Raw genomic sequence first — 18,465 nt, 5'->3', positions numbered from 1 at the left:
CGTTCAACTCCGCTCGCTCGTTCCTGTTCTATAAATGAAACAAAAATTAAACATTTTTATGGTACCCATTAGTGCATGAAAAATCCCAATTTATTTTCGTGGGAAAAAGCCGTACGTTTGATAAACAATCCATGCAGATTAGGTTTTTTGAATGACTCTCTGGGACACATGCATGTTCTATATTATATTTGTAAACCAGGGCTCCATACCTCGAATAGGGGGAATATATGTAAATACTTCATCTTAATAATGTGCGTGTATATAGACTATACATCACAGCGCGGGTCAGATGTATATGATGAGTCGTCAAAAGTTTGCAGAAAACGTATTCGGAAGAAAAATTGAACTTTTTCATGCTATTCAAAAGATTTCTCTTTGATAGCGGTACAAAAATACACGATTGGGAACCAGCGATTAGATTTCCGGGTTGAAATGTCTCAAACACCAATTTCTGCTGTGTCTTTCAGTAAATAGTTAGGTTCTGTGGTGTAATGGTTATCACTTCGGACTCTGACTTCGAGAATAGGAGTTCAACTCTTGGTAGAAACTCTTTGAAAACATTCATTCTCCGCCTTTATGTATTTTTTTATTTCAGGCTTTCTCTTACAGGTATCTAAGAATATAGCATATGACAGGTATGCTGCATGGAACGCTCAGAGAGAGTAGCATATAGTGGTAGAGCATCCGACTTCTGGTTGACAGGTCACTGGGGTCAGTGGTTCAACTCCGCTCGCTCGTTCCTGTTCTATAAATGAAAGAAAAATTAAACATTTTTATGGTACCCATTAGTGCATGAAAAATCCCAATTTATTTTCGTGGGAAAAAGCCGTACGTTTGATAAACAATCCATGCAGTTTAGGTTTTTTGAATGACTCTCTGGGACACATGCATGTTCTATAATTTTATATTTGTAAACCAGGGCTCCATACCTGGAATAGGGGGAATATATGTAAATACTTCATCTTAATAATGTGCGTGTATAGACTATACATCACAGCGCGGGTCAGATGTATATAATGAGTCGTCAAAAGATTGCAGAATAGGTATTCGGAAGAAAAATTGAACTTTTTCATGCTATTCAAAAGGTTTCTCTTTGATAGCGGTACAGAAATACACGATTGGAAACCAGCGATTATATTTCCGGGATGAAATGTCTCAAACAACAATTTCTGCTGTGTCTTTCAGTAGATGGTTAGGTTCTGTGGTGTAATGGTTAGCACTTCGGACTCTGAATCCGGGAATCCGAGTTCAATTTTCGGTAGAACCTTGCTGGAACTGTTAATTTTATGTCTTTATGTAAATTTTTTAGCTCTGCTTTTCTCTTATAGCCCATTTGAATAAGATTTCGAAAAGATCTTTTTTATTGAAATGATAACTTTAGCAGGAAATGGTTTCGATCCATTGACCTCTGGGTTATGGGCCCAGCACGCTTCCACATCGCCACCCTGCTAGCTACACACTGCTTCTATGCTATGAATGTAAAACTTGTGCTATTTCGAATAAGGTAAGAACAGCAGGAAATGTTCTTTTAGGAGAATAGCATCAAACAGGTATGCACGATCAGGGAGTGTAGCTCAGTGGTAGAGCATTCGACTGCAGATCGAGAGGTCAGTGGTTCAACTCCGCTCGCTCCCTTCTCTTTTATCAATGAAAAAAAAATCCAACATTTTTATCGTACTAATTAGTGAATTAAAAAACCCAAATTTATTTTCGTTCCAACAATCCGTTTGATTGATTGATAAATAATCCTTGCAGTTTAGTGTTTATTCAATGACTCTCTGGGACACATGCATGTTGTATAAATTTGTAAAACGGGAGTCCATACCTGGAATACATGGAATATAATTACTTTATCTTAATAATGGGCGTTCATAGATATACTGTAGAGCCAGGAATTTCTAAGTAATTTTTCTAGGTGTTTATGTCCTTTGGTGTAATGGTTTATTACTTCGGGTTCGGAGTAGGATAAATTATATTGTCGCTATAGTTGCCTATATACTTTCGTAAATACAAAAGTATGCAAAAGCTTCATCAGAGAGTTGAACTCTGGACCCCTGGTGTACAAGACCAGTGCTCTAACCACTGAGCTAATGAGGCGTATGTGCTAGCTTAACACGAATATAATTATATGAATACTTTATCCTAATAATGTGCATGCGCGTAGCAAACTACATAATTATATACTATGCAGCCAACATTCGTCAGTAAGTTTGATAGATTTTTAGGGTCTGTGGTGTAATGGTTATCACTTCGGGCTCTGACTTCGAGAATCGGAGTTCAATTCTTGGTAGAAACTGTTTGAAAACATTCATTCTCCGTCTTTATGTATTTTTTTATTTCAGGCTTTCTCTTACAGGTATCTAAGAATATAGCATTTGACAGGTATGCTGCATGGAACGCTCAAAAAGAGTAGCATACAGTGGTAGAGTATCCGACCGCAGGTTGACAGGTCACTGGCGTCAGTGGTTCAACTCCGCTCGTTCCTTCCTGTTCTATAAATTAAAGAAAAATTAAATATTTTTATGGTTCCCATTAGTGCATGAAAAATCCCAGTTTATTTTCGTGGGAAACAGCCGTACGTTTGATAAACAATCCATGCAGTTTAGGTTTTTTGAATGACTCTCTGGGACACATGCATGTTCTATATTAAATTTGTAAACCCGGTCTCCATACCTGGAACAGGGGGAATATATGTAAATACTTCATTTTAATAATGTGCGTGTATATAGACTATACATCACAGCGCGGGTCAGATGTATATGATGAGTCGTCAAAAGATTGCAGAATACGTATTCGGAAGAAAAATTGAACTTTTTCATGCTATTCAAAAGGTTTCTCTTTGATAGCGGTACAGAAATACACGATTGGGAACCAGCGATTATATTTCCGGGATGAAATGTCTCAAACAACAATTTTTGCTGTGTCTTTCAGTAAATGGTTAGGTTCTGTGGTGTAATGGTTAACACTTCGGAGACCGAATCCGGGAATCTGGTACCAATTAGTGCATGAAAATTCCCAATTTATTTTCGTGGCGAATAGCCGTACGTTTGATAAACAATCCATGCAGTTTAGGTTTTTTGAATGACTCTCTGGGCACATGAATGTTCTATATTATATTTGTAAACCAGAGCACCATACCTGGTAGAGGGGAATATATATAAAAATACTTCATCTTAATAATGCGCGTGTTTAGACTATACATCACATTACGGGTCAGATGTGTATGATGACCTGTTAATAAAAAAAGCAGTGCTAAACTCAAGTTGCAATCTCCCGATAAACTTTTTCCATGCAGTATCAATCCTATCAATATACATGCAAGAAGGAGATCTAGTATGCATAAATGTAGACGTTGTAGACCTTATCAATTATCATATACAAGTACTGAACATCAGGAAAATGAATTTGTGCGACTTTTTTATAGTGCGTGGCACATTTTTCATAACCCAAGAATAATTTGTAATTCAAAAATAACACTGTAACATTTTCAACTATCATATCACCGTATGATTAGCATTGCCATCGTCTAAAGGATAATCTCATGGACGGTGTTTGTGAAAGCGACTGAATTGATCGACCAAACTTTAACACTAATGTTTTCCCTTTTAGGTTTAGCTTATCAGGAATAACTATTTTTCGCTGGTGATTCATTTTACCTTTTTTAGAAAAGTTACGGATTTGCCTTATTAGCTCAATGGTTAGAGCACTGGTCTCGTAAACCAGGGGTCCGGAGTTCAACTCTCTGATAAGGCTTAATTTTTTTTAACTGTCTATGGTGAGGGTGAGTAAAAGACTTAAATATTTGTGATCATTACGCATTCAATATTCGCCGTGAAAAAATTTACCTGCAAAATAATTTTTTTGAAACATTTGTTTATATTTCTATTTGCGCATACATTTTTTTCTGGGTGCCTCCTTAGCTGAGTGGTTAGAGCACTGGTCTTGTAAACCAGGGGTCCAGAGTTCGAATCTCTGACCAGGCTCTTCACATTTTCCACCTAAACTCAATAAGTATTTGATTTCTATACTAATTCATTGTATTTTATTGTGTTCTATTTTTATCATCAACCAAGAGCAAAGCTTGTTCATATAGGTAACGTATACCTAACCCTTAAACTTGGGCATGGTAAATAATGAAACTTCTTGTGTAGGCTCATCTTATATAAGTTCTAATTTGAAATAAAAAAGCGTGTAATATCTTATGCTGTAGAGAACAACTAATAAAAATAAAAACTTAACGTCCCGGACCAAAATTGCTAAAGCTTGAAATCAGAATTAGCAGCCATTGATTGCAGTTGAATTGTTGTCTCGGATATGCTGCTGAATGCTGTGATGCACAATGACTGATGCATGATCTATTTACACGCCCTGTGAACTGCCTGATTTCTATCAATAATCAATTCCTATGATAAAAGCTTCCGCCAACCGTCACAGCGAGTTCCACGAGAAACTTTGCTTTTTTTTCAGTCTTTCTAATACTTGATGTGAAATGGTTAATATTATACCCTTTTAACGCAAATTTATGCATTCCTATTCGGTTACAAAAAAATAATGTAAATAAACATGGTGATTGGACTAAAACGTAATTACCTCTTGTCAAAGGGACCTCTATTCAGAAATTATTGCTCTTTTATAGGCTTGTTTTCAACAGCAAAATGGGATGTTTTCCGCACGAATTAACGGAAATCTCTTGAACCTTAGTTTTTCATGTAATATACCGGATTTTTTTAAAATTTTACCGAAAGATAATGAACTATTTCCCCAGGTGTGGCTTGCTGGTCTAGTGGTATGATTCTCGCTTTGGGTGCGAGAGGTCACGGGTTCGATTCCCGTGCAAGCCCGGATCACCTTCATACCTTGAAATTTTTGTGCGATTGAGTTTCTTTCTTAGCTTTTAAGGAAAAAAGCAGTGTTGAACTCAAGTTGCAATCTCCCGATAAAACTGTAGAGTATAATATATATGACGGAAAGGATTTGATAACTTTGTTTTATTTCGTGGATTAGATCGATAGAAATAGTACAAACGTGAAACATGTAAACTAGAATTCTATTGTCGTTAGCGGAACACATGTTCTCCACTTTGCGCGCATGCGCTAAGAGTACTGAACTATATATGTGTCACTGGAATGTTCACATATCTTCTACATCCTCCGGGGAACGGCGTAAGATCTTTGTCCATTCTGAAATTCTATTGACTGCTTTCGTAGCAGAATTTCTCACTGGTCTTTTTGCTAACCGGTTTCTCTCGTTCTGTTGAATAGTTGACGAGATTTTCTTGGTCATTATGGTTGGTTGTCTCCTTTCCCTCATCTTCATTTGTTGACAATTCCAACGGATATAATTTGCAAATCGGTTTGTTCGTATATCCTGTGCTTGTTCGAATACTTGCCGCTCGGACCAATTCATCACCTCCTCGAATTAGATCTTCAACAACCGCTAGTCTCCAAGTAGATCTCAGATTGTCATCGTGAACTAGAACTACGTCTCCCTTCCTGATAATCTCCTTATTGTCCCCACTAGAACGGTGGAATTCCCGTAGTGACGTTAAATATTCATGTTTCCATCTTTTCCAGAACTGTTGTAGCAGGATAGCTTGTAGTTTCACTCGACGTCGAATATTTGTCTCGCTTCCATAATCTGGGTCTGATAGTTCATCAGCAGAGATTGGTGTGTCAAACGGTAATGACGTGATTCTTCTTCCGTACAACAAGTGCGATGGCGTTAATGGCTCTTCATCGTTTATATCACTTGACACAAACGTAATTGGACGATCATTTAGGATGGCTTCTACCTCGACGATGAGGGTCTGGAGTTCTTCAAGTGTTATCGATGCTCTACCTAGTGTCTTCTTTAATGCCGTCTTTGTTAAACCGACTAGGCGCTCCCAAAAGCCGCCGTACCAGGGCGCACGCTTTGGTATAAATTTCCAGTCGACGCCTTGTCTGCTGAAGGCTTCTTTGAGTGACGGAGATTCAAATAATTCCTTCAGGGTTTGTGCCGAGGCTATGTAGGTGGAAGCATTATCTGAAATCATGGTGAAAGGAAGAGACTTCCGACTTGAAAAACGGCGAAAGGCTAAAAGAAACTTCTCCTTCGATAAATCTGTGACAATTTCTAGATGAACACTTCTTGTTACGGCACACGTAAAAAAGCATACGTAGGTCTTTGTTTCTCCAAGTTGGCTTCTGACGTAAAGAGGTCCGGCGAAGTCCACTCCTGTCACGGTGAATGGTGGTCTTTCTTCGACTCTGATTTTTGGTAGAGGTGCGGGGTCTGGGGTCTTAAATGGAGTACCGGTAACTTTCCGACAGGTGACACAGCGTCGAAGTAACTTCCTTACGTATTGACGTATGGAGGTTATCCAGTAGCTTTGTCGAAGTGCAGTGATTCCAGAGTGTAATTGTTTATGATGGGTGTCTTGCACGATCAGTTCAGTGAGTCTATCGTTTTTTGGGAGTAGGTATGGAAATCTGGCGAGTTCGCTAAGTGGCGCATTATGTATCCTCCCGCCGCAACGAAGAAATCCGTCTTGGTCTAAGAATAGTCGAAGCTGTCGTACTAAGGGAAGACGAACATGGGAGGATGACGGGGATGTGAGATTGGCGATTTCGTTGCTGTAGTGCACAGTTTGGCAATTTTTGATCCACACTTTCAATGCTGTTTGTCTTTCTGCTGTGGAGATTGGCCCTGCGATTCTTGACTTACGAATATTCGGAAGAAAGCGATAGACATAGGTAGTGACAGACAGTAGTTTTGCTAATGAACTGTACCGAGCTGTGTCAATGACGATGTGAATTCCCGACTTTGTGTCTTCTGGGTTAGTTTCGCTTGATGTGATTGTAGTTGGTTCTACCGTCTCTTTTTCGAAAAGGGAGAGGTTTATTATGCGTGAGGGATTCCAAAGTGGCCATTCTGATTCTTGTAGTAACCATGTCGGTCCCTTTTCCCACAAAGACGATGATTGTAACTGGGATGGTGTGATGCCCCAGTGTCAGCAAATCAGCTGGGTTTTGATCGGTTTTGCAGTGGTTCCAAGTTGATGTGGGAAACTGGTTTTTCATTTCCTTAATGCGATGCATTATGAACTGTTTTTGTGGTTTGTTGTTATTGAGCCAATGTAGTACTATTTCACTGTCGGTCCAGAGCTTTACCTTTAGGTTGGGATATCTGGAACTAAGGGTACAGGATAGGAAATTAGCTAGTCGTGTTCCGATTACGGCCGCCATTAATTCCAACTGGGGAAGGGTTATAGTTCCTTCATGGGTGCGACTCGAGATTTTGCCATGATGAGTGACGATTGGTTCTCATTAGTAAGGTATGGGACAGCTCCATAGGCATCGACAAATACATGGATGTATGTTGTGGACGTTGGGAAGGGAGTTTGGGGAAAGTATTTCCTTGGTATAGAAATGTTGATTTTCTTGTAGATCCTTTGTAATGTTTAACCACTTGTTTTTCAGTTCAAGAGGTAATGGTTCATCCCACTCCAGTTCGTTTTGCCACAGTTCTTGGATGAACAGTTCGGCTTTGATGGTCACAGGTAATAGGAAGCCTAGAGGGTCGTAGATTTTGGAGGAGATTTGCAATACATGACGTTTAGTGATAGTTGAGGGTGGTGTGTAGCCTGAGGTTGATGGGAAGGCTAGAGTATCTGTCGATGGGTTCCATTTTAAACCGAGGATGTTGACTATGGGTTTTGGATCAGCTGTTCCGTCCTTTACAGCTATTTCTTGGAGCGAAGGACTCTTTGTTGTCCAAGAGTGGAGATTGAAGTGTGCATCGTGCATGATAGATCGGGCTTCGTTGTAGTATTGGATACTTCTCGTTTCTTGGTCACAGCCAGAGATAATATTGTCGACATAAATATTGTCCCTTATGTTTTAAGCTGTGGGTAGATCGTAGTTTTCTAGGTGGGAACGAAGGGTAGCATTCAACATAAAGGGGGAGCTTGTTGATCCAAAAAGGACGGTTTTGAAGCGGAAGGTGTCAAATTTGCTCTCTGGGTTTGTAGGGTCTGACAGCCAAAGAAATCTAGTGAAGTCTCGATCACTTTCATCGAGTCCAACATGGAGGAAGGCTTTCTCAATGTCGGCGGATAGGCCATAGGTGAATGAGCGGAACCGTAGTAAAATAGCCGGCACACATGTCATTTAAGAACGGTGGGCCAGTGAGGACAGTCATTCAAACTAGGAGAATTCGGTGATGAGTGAAAGCTGCAGTCGAAGACAACTCTGACTGGTGTTGTTGTCGATTCCTTCTGGATGGGGTGGTGTGGAATGTAATGTGTTTTATCAGTTGGTTTGGTTTCTTCAACCTTTTCAATGAATCCTCGTTTGGTTTGCTCTTTGATAATGTCCCCGTACTGTTTCAGAAGGTCAGGGGTAGCGGTAAGTCGACGTATCATTGCTCGGGTGCGACGCTCACATGCCAAGTAATTGTCTGGGAGTGCTGGTATATCATCTTTCCATGGGAATTTAGCTGTATAACTGCCATTTGGGTTTCTGGTAATGGAGGTGTCAATGTAGTTTCCCAGGAAATCTCCTTGGTTTTCGGTGAGGGAGGGTGGAGTAATGCCGATCGACTCGAGGGACCAAAACTTTTCTAGGTCAAATTCTGTTTGCTTGGTAGATTTGATTGCTTGTAACAAATTTACAAGTGTAGTGGGAGGTCGGAAGGGTGATGGTAATGGCCCAGAATGGAGATAGCCGAGTTTGGACGCAACAGCAGTGGGGCCCTGGCCGCGAATCACTTTGTCTTCTATAATATCCCAATAATGGTCAGCTCCAATAAGTAATGATACGCGAAAGTCCTCTTGAGTTGTTATAGGATGCGCTAGGGTTAGATCCTTCAGATGTGGCATGTCGGTTATGTGCTGGCAAATTGGGATCTGGAGGGGTGTTGCTATCTCATCAACTACAAGAACTTCCAATGGAATTTGTTGTCCAGTACGAGTAATGATAAAAACCGTGGTCAATGGGAGGTGACGTCTAGATGGGGTTTGGGCACCAAAGGCTGATAGTGAAATTTCCTCTGTTTGGGTGGGCAAAACTCCGAGTTGCTTCGTTAGATCGGTGGTAATAAAGGACCGTTGAGCTCCTTCATCAAGAAGGATATTGGCGTCACATGTTAGTTGCCCTGTGCTGACAGTTGCAATTGCTGTTTTTAGGAGGGAAACATGCCGTACTGTTGCGGAATGGGTGGATGGGACAAGGGTTGCATGGGTAGATGTTGATTGTTGTGTATTTGCCATAGAGGAGGGAACCTGAGGATTGCTTTGTGTGTTTTGAGGAGTAGGGAGGGAAGGTTGGGGTGGAAATGTAGGGGAGGAGGTGGTGGTTGGGGTGTAAATGTAGGGGGAGGAGGTGGTGTTGTTGATTGGGGACATAGGGTAGTATGGTGTTTACTCTTACATTTAGACAACGGAATTTTGATTGGCAGTTAGATGATTTGTGATTTCCCAGGCAATTGAAACACAGTTTTTCCCTTTTTACTATTGACCATCTCTCTTGACAATCCTTTACAACATTACAGTTGTGGGTAGGGTGTGGTCCTTTGCAGTAGGCACATCGTTTTAAGACATTTCCTGGCTTGTGCTTGGTGGTATAATGCTGGTTCCCTTGTGTTTGTGTTAGAAATGAACCCGCTGTTGTGTGTTTAGGTGATGGTAGTTTGGCTTGCATGAGGCTGGAATGAGCACCAGCTTCTAGAATTCTTATTTCTTTACGAATAGATTCTCTTAGTTGTGTAAATTTCCATTCATGACTGTCATGGTCGCGGGCCAAGTTTGTTCGGACTTGCTGTGGCAATTTCCCCAGAATGATTGGGACTAGGAGGTCTCCATAATTGCTGTGGGATTTTCCAAGAGATTCCAAACCCCTGATGTGGTTTTTCATTGTGTCATAGAACAGTTGTAAACTTGCTAGTTCATAGTTGGGGTTTGGCAATTCAAGTAAACAGTGCATGTGCGCATTAATCACTTTGGTTGGGTCACCGAATCTTTCCTTTAGGAGTTGGACAGCTTTGGTATAGTTGTGATTTGTAAGGGGAAACCCTGTAATAGCTCTTGATGCATCCCCCACCAGTTGGGCCTTAAGATAACTAAACTTTTGTACATCCCCTAGGGTTGGATTGGTGTGGACTGTGGCTTCAAATGAGTCCCAGAATGTAAACCACTGTAGTGGGTTCCCAGAAAATGTTGCAAGGTTTAATTTTGGTAAACGACTATTTTGATTGAGAGGGCTAGGGTGATGGGGGGTAGTTGATGGTGGGGTTGTTGGAAGTACTGGTGTAACAACTGGGGTTTCTATTGTAATTGAGTCTCTGTAGGAGGGGGGACAGTCTCTTGTTGAGCAATCTCATTAGGGGTCCCCGAGTGTGTTTGATCATTTGTGTTGACGGATGTTGAGGAGGTTTGATCTCTTGCATTTTCTACGACTACTTGAGGTACTTCAGAGGGAGGGTTACTCGGAGACAACTTAGTTGATTGAAAGCGTTCAATAGTGCTACTTATCTGTGCTATTGTCTCGTCAATTTCTTCTTTGATGTCTTCAGATTGGAATATTTCTTTCTCGAGTTCTTTCGGTTCTTCGACCAACGCTACGATTTTTTCGTCCAGTTCTTCCAGAATCGACCTTTTCCGAGTCAATTGATCAATGATTCGCTTTATCGATGTAATATCACTGTCCGTTAGAGAATCTCTTTCGTTAGAATATTTGCCGCCTTCTTGATTGTTTGTGTCAAATGGGCTCGATAGCCCGCTCGTGATGCTTGCAATTTTTGTAGATTTTCCGCCATAATCCTGGTCACGGCACCAAATTATGTAGAGTATAATATATATGACGGAAAGGATTTGATAACTTTGTTTTATTTCGTGGATTAGATCGATAGAAATAGTACAAACGTGAAACATGTAAACTAGAATTCTATTGTCGTTAGCGGAACACATGTTCTCCACTTTGCGCGCATGCGCTAAGAGTACTGAACTATATATGTGTCACTGGAATGTTCACATATCTTCGACAAAAACTTTTCCCATGTGAGGAATGGTCCCAGAGACACTGAATGATTCACTTCGTTTTGTTAAACATATTTATAAACATAATAATATACAAAGGTTTTCTTCTGATCTCACTCGCTCGCTCCATGTTCAAAAATGACAAAAGCACATGTTATTGTTCTCTTCCATGAATTAACATAATTTCACTATAAATGTCAATCCCAGCTCTCGCGCTGTCTCACAGTTTCTAACACCCTCCCCCCATTAAAGTGTCCTGGCTGACAGCTTTAATGTCACTCATCGTCCTTCGTTTCATTCCTCTTCTTCTTCGTTCATTACAATTCCGACTATACGATTTCTTGCCGTTACTTTCGCTGCTCTCGAAGGTCTCTCACTAGCGCCTTGCTTATCGTTATTTCCCTCATTAGGAGTTGCTAAACTGGATTTCATTATCCCGACAAGCCTCTGAAGAAGCCACCCCACCATGGGGCTCTAGACAAATTAAATTGCCAAGTTATCCTCTGCGTCGTTAGGTAGTTAAACAAGTCCGTATCCTTAGTAAGACTGTCTAGCCACTGTTTGGTCGCTTTTAAGGTTAACGCATTATCACTCACGATCTTGTTTGGTGTACCGCAACTACCAACGAACTCTTTAAACCCTTTCTTGAATTCGTCAGCGTCCATGCTCTTGCTTAACTTCAGATGAACGGCTCTTGTCGTAGAGCAGGTGTAAAGAGCAACGTAAGCCTTGCTCGTTGACTTCGGTTATCTCTGTAGAGAAGGGGGCCAGCAAAGTCCATCATATACAAGTACTGAACATCAGGAAAATGAATTCGTGCGACTTTTTTATAGTGCGTGGCACATTTTTCATAAACTCAAGAATAATTGTAACTCAAAAATAACACTGTAACATTTTCAACTATCATATCACCGTATGAATACCATTGCCATCGTCTACAGGATAATCTCATTAATGGTGTTTGTGAAAGCTACTGAATTGATCGACCAAACTTTAACACTAATATTTTCCCTTTAGTTTTAGCTTGGCAGGAATAACTATTTTTCGCCGATGATTCATTTTACCTTTTTCAAAAGTATTACGGGTTTGCCTTATTAGCTCAGTGGCTTTTCCCATGCAGCATCAATCCTATCAATATACATACAAGGAGGAGATCTAGTATGCATAAATGTAGACGTTGTAGGCATGTCAACAATGAAGACCTTGTCAATCATCATAATTATACAAGTACTGAACATAAGGAAAATGAATTCGTGTGACTTTTTTATAGTGCGTGGCACATTTTTCATAACCCAAGAATAATTTGTAACTCAAAAATAACACTGTAACATTTTCAACTATCATATCACCGTATGATTACCATTGCCATCGTCTACAGAATAATCTCATTAACTGTGTTAGTGGAAGCTACTGAATTGATCGACCAAACTTTAACACTAATATTTTTCCTTTTAGTTTTAGCTTGGCAGGAATAACTATTTTTCGCCGATGATTCATTTTACCTTTTTCAAAAGTATTACGGGTTTAACTTATTAGCTCAGTGGTTAGAGCACTGGTCTCGTAAACCAGGGGTCCGGAGTTCAACTCTCTGATAAGGCTTGATTTTTTTTAACTGTGTATGATAAGGGTGAGTAAAAAGACTTAAATATTTGTGATCATTACGCATTTAATAATCGCCGTGAAAAAATTTACCTGCAAAATACGTTTTTTGAAACATTTGTTTACATTTCTATTTGCGCATGCTTTTTTTCTGGGTGCCTCCTTAGCTCAGTGGTTAGAGCACTGGTCTAGTGAACCAGGGGTCCAGAGTTCAAATCTCTGAGGAGGCTTTCCACATTTTCCACTTAAACTTAATAAATATCTACGAACATGAACGAGTGTTTTGACCGGCTTCTTGTATATAACGATTTTTGCGCGATTAAGTTTCTTTCTTAGCTTTTAAGAAAAAAAGCAGTGTTGAACTCAAGTTGCAATCTCCCGATAAAACTTTTCCCATGCAGCATCAATCCTATCAATATACATGCAAGGAGGAGATCTAGTATGCATAAATGTAGACGTTGTAGGCACGTCAACAATGAAGACCTTGTCAATCATCATATACAAGTACTGAACATCAGGAAAATGAATTCGTGCGACTTTTTTATAGTGCGTGGCACATTTTTCATAACCCAAGAATAATTTGTAACTCAAAAATAACACTGTAACATTTTTAACTATCATATCACCGTATGATTACCATTGCCATCGTCTACTGGATAATCTAAGTAACGGTGTTTGTGAAAGCTACAGAATTGATCGACCAAACTTTAACACTAATATTTTTCCTTTTAGTTTTAGCTTGGCAGGAATAACTATTTTTCGCCGATGATTCATTTTACCTTTTTCAAAAGTATTACGGGTTTGCCTTATTAGCTCAGTGGTTAGAGCACTGGTCTTGAAAACCAGGGCCCGGAGTTCAACTCTCTGTTAAAGCTTGATTTTTTTTAACTGTGTATGGTAAGGGTGAGTAAAAGACTTAAATATTTGTGATCATTACGCATTTAATAATCGCCGTGAAAAAATTTACCTGCAAAATACGTTTTTTGAAACATTTGTTTACATTTCTATTCGCGCAAGGTTTTTTTTCTGGGTGCCTCCTTAGCTCAGTGGTTAGAGCACTGGTCTAGTAAACCAGGGGTCCAGAGTTCGAATCTCTGAGGAGGCTTTCCACATTTTCAACTTAAACTTAATAAGTATCTACGAACATGAACGAGTGTTTTGACCGGCTTCTTGTATATAACGATACTGAACAAAGTTTCATGACTTGTTCTTTATAAATCAATATCTATAATAATTCATTGGGTTTTATTGACATGTGTTCCATTGTTATCATCAACCAAGAGCAAAGCTTGTTCATATAGGTAACGTGTACCTAACCCTTAAACTTGGGCATGGTAAATAATGAAACTTCTTATGTAGGCTCATCTTATATAAGTTCTAATTTGAAATAAAAAAGCGTGTAATATCTTATACTTTAGAGAACAACTAATAAAAATAAAAACTTAACCCCATGACCAAAACTGCTAAGGCTCGAAATCAGAATTAGCAGCCATTGATTGCAGTTTAATTGCTGTCTCGGATATGCTGCTGAATGCTGTGATGCAAATCACTGATGCATGATCTATTTACACGCCCTGTGAACTGCCTGATTTCTATCATGCAATAATTAATTCCTATGATAAAAGCTTCCGCCAACCGTCACAGCGAGTTCCCCGAGACCCTTTCTTTTTTCTCAGTCTTATTATAATTCCAAAATTCTGCTGGCAATTGAAAAGCAGTTTGGAAGGCATACCAATTCCAGAGAACCTATTAATGTGCCCACGACGTAAAATCTGTGGTAAAAAAACAGGTAAGTTCCAAGCTATCCGTGGTAAAGCAAAATAAGCGACTCCTAAGCAATTATGTAGTCGTGGCCGAGTGGTTAAGGCGACAGACTTGAAATCTGTTGGGATATTCCCGCGCAGGTTCAAATCCTGCCGACTACGACTCTTAATAGTCCGAAAGATGATCATGTAACACGGAGAAGTTGTTTGCCACAGGTGGAATTTCGTTTAAAACATACGACAAATATTTTTTTCATTTTTTAAAAAATACCAGTCAGAGCAGTTAAAATTTCTAATACTTGATGTGAAATGGTTAATATTATACCCTTTTAACGCAAATTTATGCATTCCCATTCGGTTACAAAAAAATAATGTAAATAAACATGGTGATTGGACTAAAACGTAATTACCTCTTGTCAAAGGGACCTCTATTCAGAAATTATTGCTTTTTTATAGGCTTGTTTTCAACAGCAAAATGGGATGTTTTCCGCACGAATTAACGGAAGTCTCTTGAACCTTAGTTTTTCATGTAATATACCGGATTTTTTTAAAATTACACCGAAAGATAATGAACTAATTCCCCAGGTGTGGCTTGCTGGTCTAGTGGTATGATTCTCGCTTTGGGTGCGAGAGGTCACGGGTTCGATTCCCGTGCAAGCCCTGATTGCCCTCATAACTTGAAATTTTTGCGCGATTGAGTTTCTTTCTTAGCTTTTAAGAAAAAAAGCAGTGTTGAACTCAAGTTGCAATCTCCCGATAAAACTTTTCCCATGCAGCATCAATCCTATCAATATACATGCAAGGAGGAGATCTAGTATGCATAAATGTAGACGTTGTAGGCATGTCAACAATGAAGACCTTGTCAATCATCATATACAAGTACTGAACATCAGGAAAATGAATTCGTGCGACTTTTTTATAGTGCGTGGCACATTTTTCATAACCCAAGAATAATTTGTAACTCAAAAATAACACTGTAACATTTTCAACTATCATATCACCGTATGATTACCATTGCCATCGTCTACAGGATAATCTCAGTAACGGTGTTTGTGAAAGCTACAGAATTGATCGACCAAACTTTAACACTAATATTTTTCCTTTTAGTTTTAGCTTGGCAGGAATAACTATTTTTCGCCGATGATTCATTTTACCTTTTTCAAAAGTATTACGGGTTTGCCTTATTAGCTCAGTGGTTAGAGCACTGGTCTTGAAAACCAGGGGTCCGGAGTTCAACTCTCTGATAAAGGCTTGATTTTTTTTAACTGTGTATGGTAAGGGTGAGTAAAAGACTTAAATATTTGTGATCATTACGCATTTAATAATCGCCGTGAAAAAATTTACCTGCAAAATACGTTTTTTGAAACATTTGTTTACATTTCTATTCGCGCAAGGTTTTTTTTCTCGGTGCCTCCTTAGCTCAGTGGTTAGAGCACTGGTCTAGTAAACCAGGGGTCCAGAGTTCGAATCTCTGAAAAGGCTTTCCACATTTTCCACTTAAACTTAATAAGTATCTACGAACATGAACGAGTGTTTTGACCGGCTTCTTGTATATAACGATACTGAACAAAGTTTCATGACTTGTTCTTTATAAATCAATATCTATAATAATTCATTGGGTTTTATTGACATGTGTTCCATTGTTATCATCAACCAAGAGCAAAGCTTGTTCATAAAGGTAACGTGTACCTAACCCTTAAACTTGGGCATGGTAAATAATGAAACTTCTTATGTAGGCTCATCTTATATAAGTTCTAATTTGAAATAAAAAAGCGTGTAATATCTTATACTTTAGAGAACAACTAATAAAAATAAAAACTTAACCCCATGACCAAAACTGCTAAGGCTCGAAATCAGAATTAGCAGCCATTGATTGCAGTTTAATTGCTGTCTCGGATATGCTGCTGAATGCTGTGATGCACAATCACTGATGCATGATCTATTTACACGCCCTGTGAACTGTCTGATTTCTATCAATAATTAATTCCTATGATAAAAGCTTCCGCAAACCGTCACAGCGAGTTCCCCGAGACCCTTTCATTTTTCTCAGTCTTATTATAATTCCAAAATTCTGCTGGCAATTGAAAAGCAGTTTGGAAGGCATACCAATTCCAGAGAACCTATTAATGTGCCCACGACGTAAAATCTGTGGTAAAATAAACAGGTAAGTTCCAAGCTATCCGTGGTAAAGCAAAATAAGCGACTCCTAAGCAATTATGTAGTCGTGGCCGAGTGGTTAAGGCGACAGACTTGAAATCTGTTGGGATATTCCCGCGCAGGTTCAAATCCTGCCGACTACGACTCTTAATAGTCCGAAAGATGATCATGTAACACGGAGAAGTTGTTTGCCACCAGGTGGAATTTCGTTCAAAACATACGACATAATATTTTTTTTCATTTTTTAAAAAACCAGTCAGAGCAGTTAAAATTTCTAATACTTGATGTGAAATGGTTAATATTATACCCTTTTAACGCAAATTTATGCATTCCCATTCGGTTACAAAAAAATAATGTAAATAAACATGGTGATTGGACTAAAACGTAATTACCTCTTGTCAAAGGGACCTCTATTCAGAAATTATTGCTTTTTTATAGGCTTGTTTTCAACAGCAAAATGGGATGTTTTCCGCACGAATTAACGGAAGTCTCTTGAACCTTAGTTTTTCATGTAATATACCGGATTTTTTTAAAATTAACCGAAAGATAATGAATTTCCCCAGGTGTGGCTTGCTGGTCTAGTGGTATGATTCTCGCTTTGGGTGCGAGAGGTCACGGGTTCGATTCCCGTGCAAGCCCTGATTGCCCTCATAACTTGAAATTTTTGCGCGATTGAGTTTCTTTCTTAGCTTTTAAGAAAAAAAGCAGTGTTGAACTCAAGTTGCAATCTCCCGATAAAACTTTTCCCATGCAGCATCAATCCTATCAATATACATGCAAGGAGGAGATCTAGTATGCATAAATGTAGACGTTGTAGGCATGTCAACAATGAAGACCTTGTCAATCATCATATACAAGTACTGAACATCAGGAAAATGAATTCGTGCGACTTTTTATAGTGCGTGGCACATTTTCATAACCCAAAATAATTTGTAACTCAAAAATAACACTGTAACATTTTCAACTATCATATCACCGTATGATTACCATTGCCATCGTCTACAGGATAATCTCAGTAACGGTGTTTGTGAAAGCTACAGAATTGATCGACCAAACTTTAACACTAATATTTTTCCTTTTAGTTTTAGCTTGGCAGGAATAACTATTTTTCGCCGATGATTCATTTTACCTTTTTCAAAAGTATTACGGGTTTGCCTTATTAGCTCAGTGGTTAGAGCACTGGTCTCGTAAACCAGGGGTCCGGAGTTCAACTCTCTGATAAAGGCTTGATTTTTTTTAACTGTGTATGGTAAGGGTGAGTAAAAGACTTAAATATTTGTGATCATTACGCATTTAATAATCGCCGTGAAAAAATTTACCTGCAAAATACGTTTTTTGAAACATTTGTTTACATTTCTATTCGCGCAAGGTTTTTTTTTGGGTGCCTCCTTAGCTCAGTGGTTAGAGCACTGGTCTAGTAAACCAGGGGTCCAGAGTTCGAATCTCTGAGGAGGCTTTCCACATTTTCAACTTAAACTTAATAAGTATCTACGAACATGAACGAGTGTTTTGACCGGCTTCTTGTATATAACGATACTGAACAAAGTTTCATGACTTGTTCTTTATAAATCAATATCTATAATAATTCATTGGGTTTTATTGACATGTGTTCCATTGTTATCATCAACCAAGAGCAAAGCTTGTTCATATAGGTAACGTATACCTAACCCTTAAACTTGGGCATGGTAAATAATGAAACTTCTTATGTAGGCTCATCTTATATAAGTTCTAATTTGAAATAAAAAAGCGTGTAATATCTCATACTGTAGAGAACAACTAATAAAAATAAAAACTTAACCCCATGACCAAAACTGCTAAGGCTCGAAATCAGAATTAGCAGCCATTGATTGCAGTTTAATTGCTGTCTCGGATATGCTGCTGAATGCTGTGATGCACAATCACTGATGCATGATCTATTTACACGCCCTGTGA

At 39.0% G+C, this 18,465-nt stretch overlaps 15 non-coding genes across 15 annotated transcripts; 14 read left to right on the top strand and 1 right to left on the bottom strand.

Moving 5' to 3' along the window:
• The first annotated feature begins 1,195 nt into the window (after positions 1–1,195).
• On the top strand, positions 1,196–1,267 carry Trnaq-cug. Its single transcript has one exon. It is a non-coding gene; the product is annotated as a tRNA-Gln (tRNA).
• A 296-nt stretch (positions 1,268–1,563) lies between these two features.
• Positions 1,564–1,635, top strand: Trnac-gca. Its single transcript has one exon. It is a non-coding gene; the product is annotated as a tRNA-Cys (tRNA).
• A 389-nt stretch (positions 1,636–2,024) lies between these two features.
• Trnat-ugu lies at positions 2,025–2,097 on the bottom strand. The gene has a single exon. It is a non-coding gene; the product is annotated as a tRNA-Thr (tRNA).
• A 1,583-nt stretch (positions 2,098–3,680) lies between these two features.
• Positions 3,681–3,753, top strand: Trnat-cgu. The gene has a single exon. It is a non-coding gene; the product is annotated as a tRNA-Thr (tRNA).
• A 1,016-nt stretch (positions 3,754–4,769) lies between these two features.
• Positions 4,770–4,841, top strand: Trnap-ugg. Its single transcript has one exon. It is a non-coding gene; the product is annotated as a tRNA-Pro (tRNA).
• Positions 4,842–12,540: 7,699 nt separating this feature from the next.
• Trnat-cgu lies at positions 12,541–12,613 on the top strand. Its single transcript has one exon. It is a non-coding gene; the product is annotated as a tRNA-Thr (tRNA).
• A 157-nt stretch (positions 12,614–12,770) lies between these two features.
• On the top strand, positions 12,771–12,843 carry Trnat-agu. Its single transcript has one exon. It is a non-coding gene; the product is annotated as a tRNA-Thr (tRNA).
• Positions 12,844–13,645: 802 nt separating this feature from the next.
• Positions 13,646–13,718, top strand: Trnat-agu. Its single transcript has one exon. It is a non-coding gene; the product is annotated as a tRNA-Thr (tRNA).
• Positions 13,719–14,456: 738 nt separating this feature from the next.
• On the top strand, positions 14,457–14,538 carry Trnas-uga. The gene has a single exon. It is a non-coding gene; the product is annotated as a tRNA-Ser (tRNA).
• A 427-nt stretch (positions 14,539–14,965) lies between these two features.
• Trnap-ugg lies at positions 14,966–15,037 on the top strand. Its single transcript has one exon. It is a non-coding gene; the product is annotated as a tRNA-Pro (tRNA).
• Positions 15,038–15,554: 517 nt separating this feature from the next.
• Trnas-uga lies at positions 15,555–15,628 on the top strand. The gene has a single exon. It is a non-coding gene; the product is annotated as a tRNA-Ser (tRNA).
• A 966-nt stretch (positions 15,629–16,594) lies between these two features.
• Trnas-uga lies at positions 16,595–16,676 on the top strand. The gene has a single exon. It is a non-coding gene; the product is annotated as a tRNA-Ser (tRNA).
• Positions 16,677–17,100: 424 nt separating this feature from the next.
• Trnap-ugg lies at positions 17,101–17,172 on the top strand. Its single transcript has one exon. It is a non-coding gene; the product is annotated as a tRNA-Pro (tRNA).
• A 514-nt stretch (positions 17,173–17,686) lies between these two features.
• On the top strand, positions 17,687–17,760 carry Trnat-cgu. The gene has a single exon. It is a non-coding gene; the product is annotated as a tRNA-Thr (tRNA).
• A 156-nt stretch (positions 17,761–17,916) lies between these two features.
• On the top strand, positions 17,917–17,989 carry Trnat-agu. The gene has a single exon. It is a non-coding gene; the product is annotated as a tRNA-Thr (tRNA).
• Positions 17,990–18,465: the final 476 nt, after the last annotated feature.

The sequence above is a fragment of the Dendronephthya gigantea genome, unplaced genomic scaffold, assembly GCF_004324835.1.
Source record: "Dendronephthya gigantea isolate DGI-Jeju-01 unplaced genomic scaffold, DenGig_1.0 000190F, whole genome shotgun sequence".
In the NCBI taxonomy this organism is placed as follows: Eukaryota; Metazoa; Cnidaria; class Anthozoa; order Malacalcyonacea; family Nephtheidae; genus Dendronephthya; species Dendronephthya gigantea.
The sequence above is the reverse complement of the archived record's forward strand: the minus strand, read 5'-3'. Positions and strand labels throughout refer to the sequence as shown.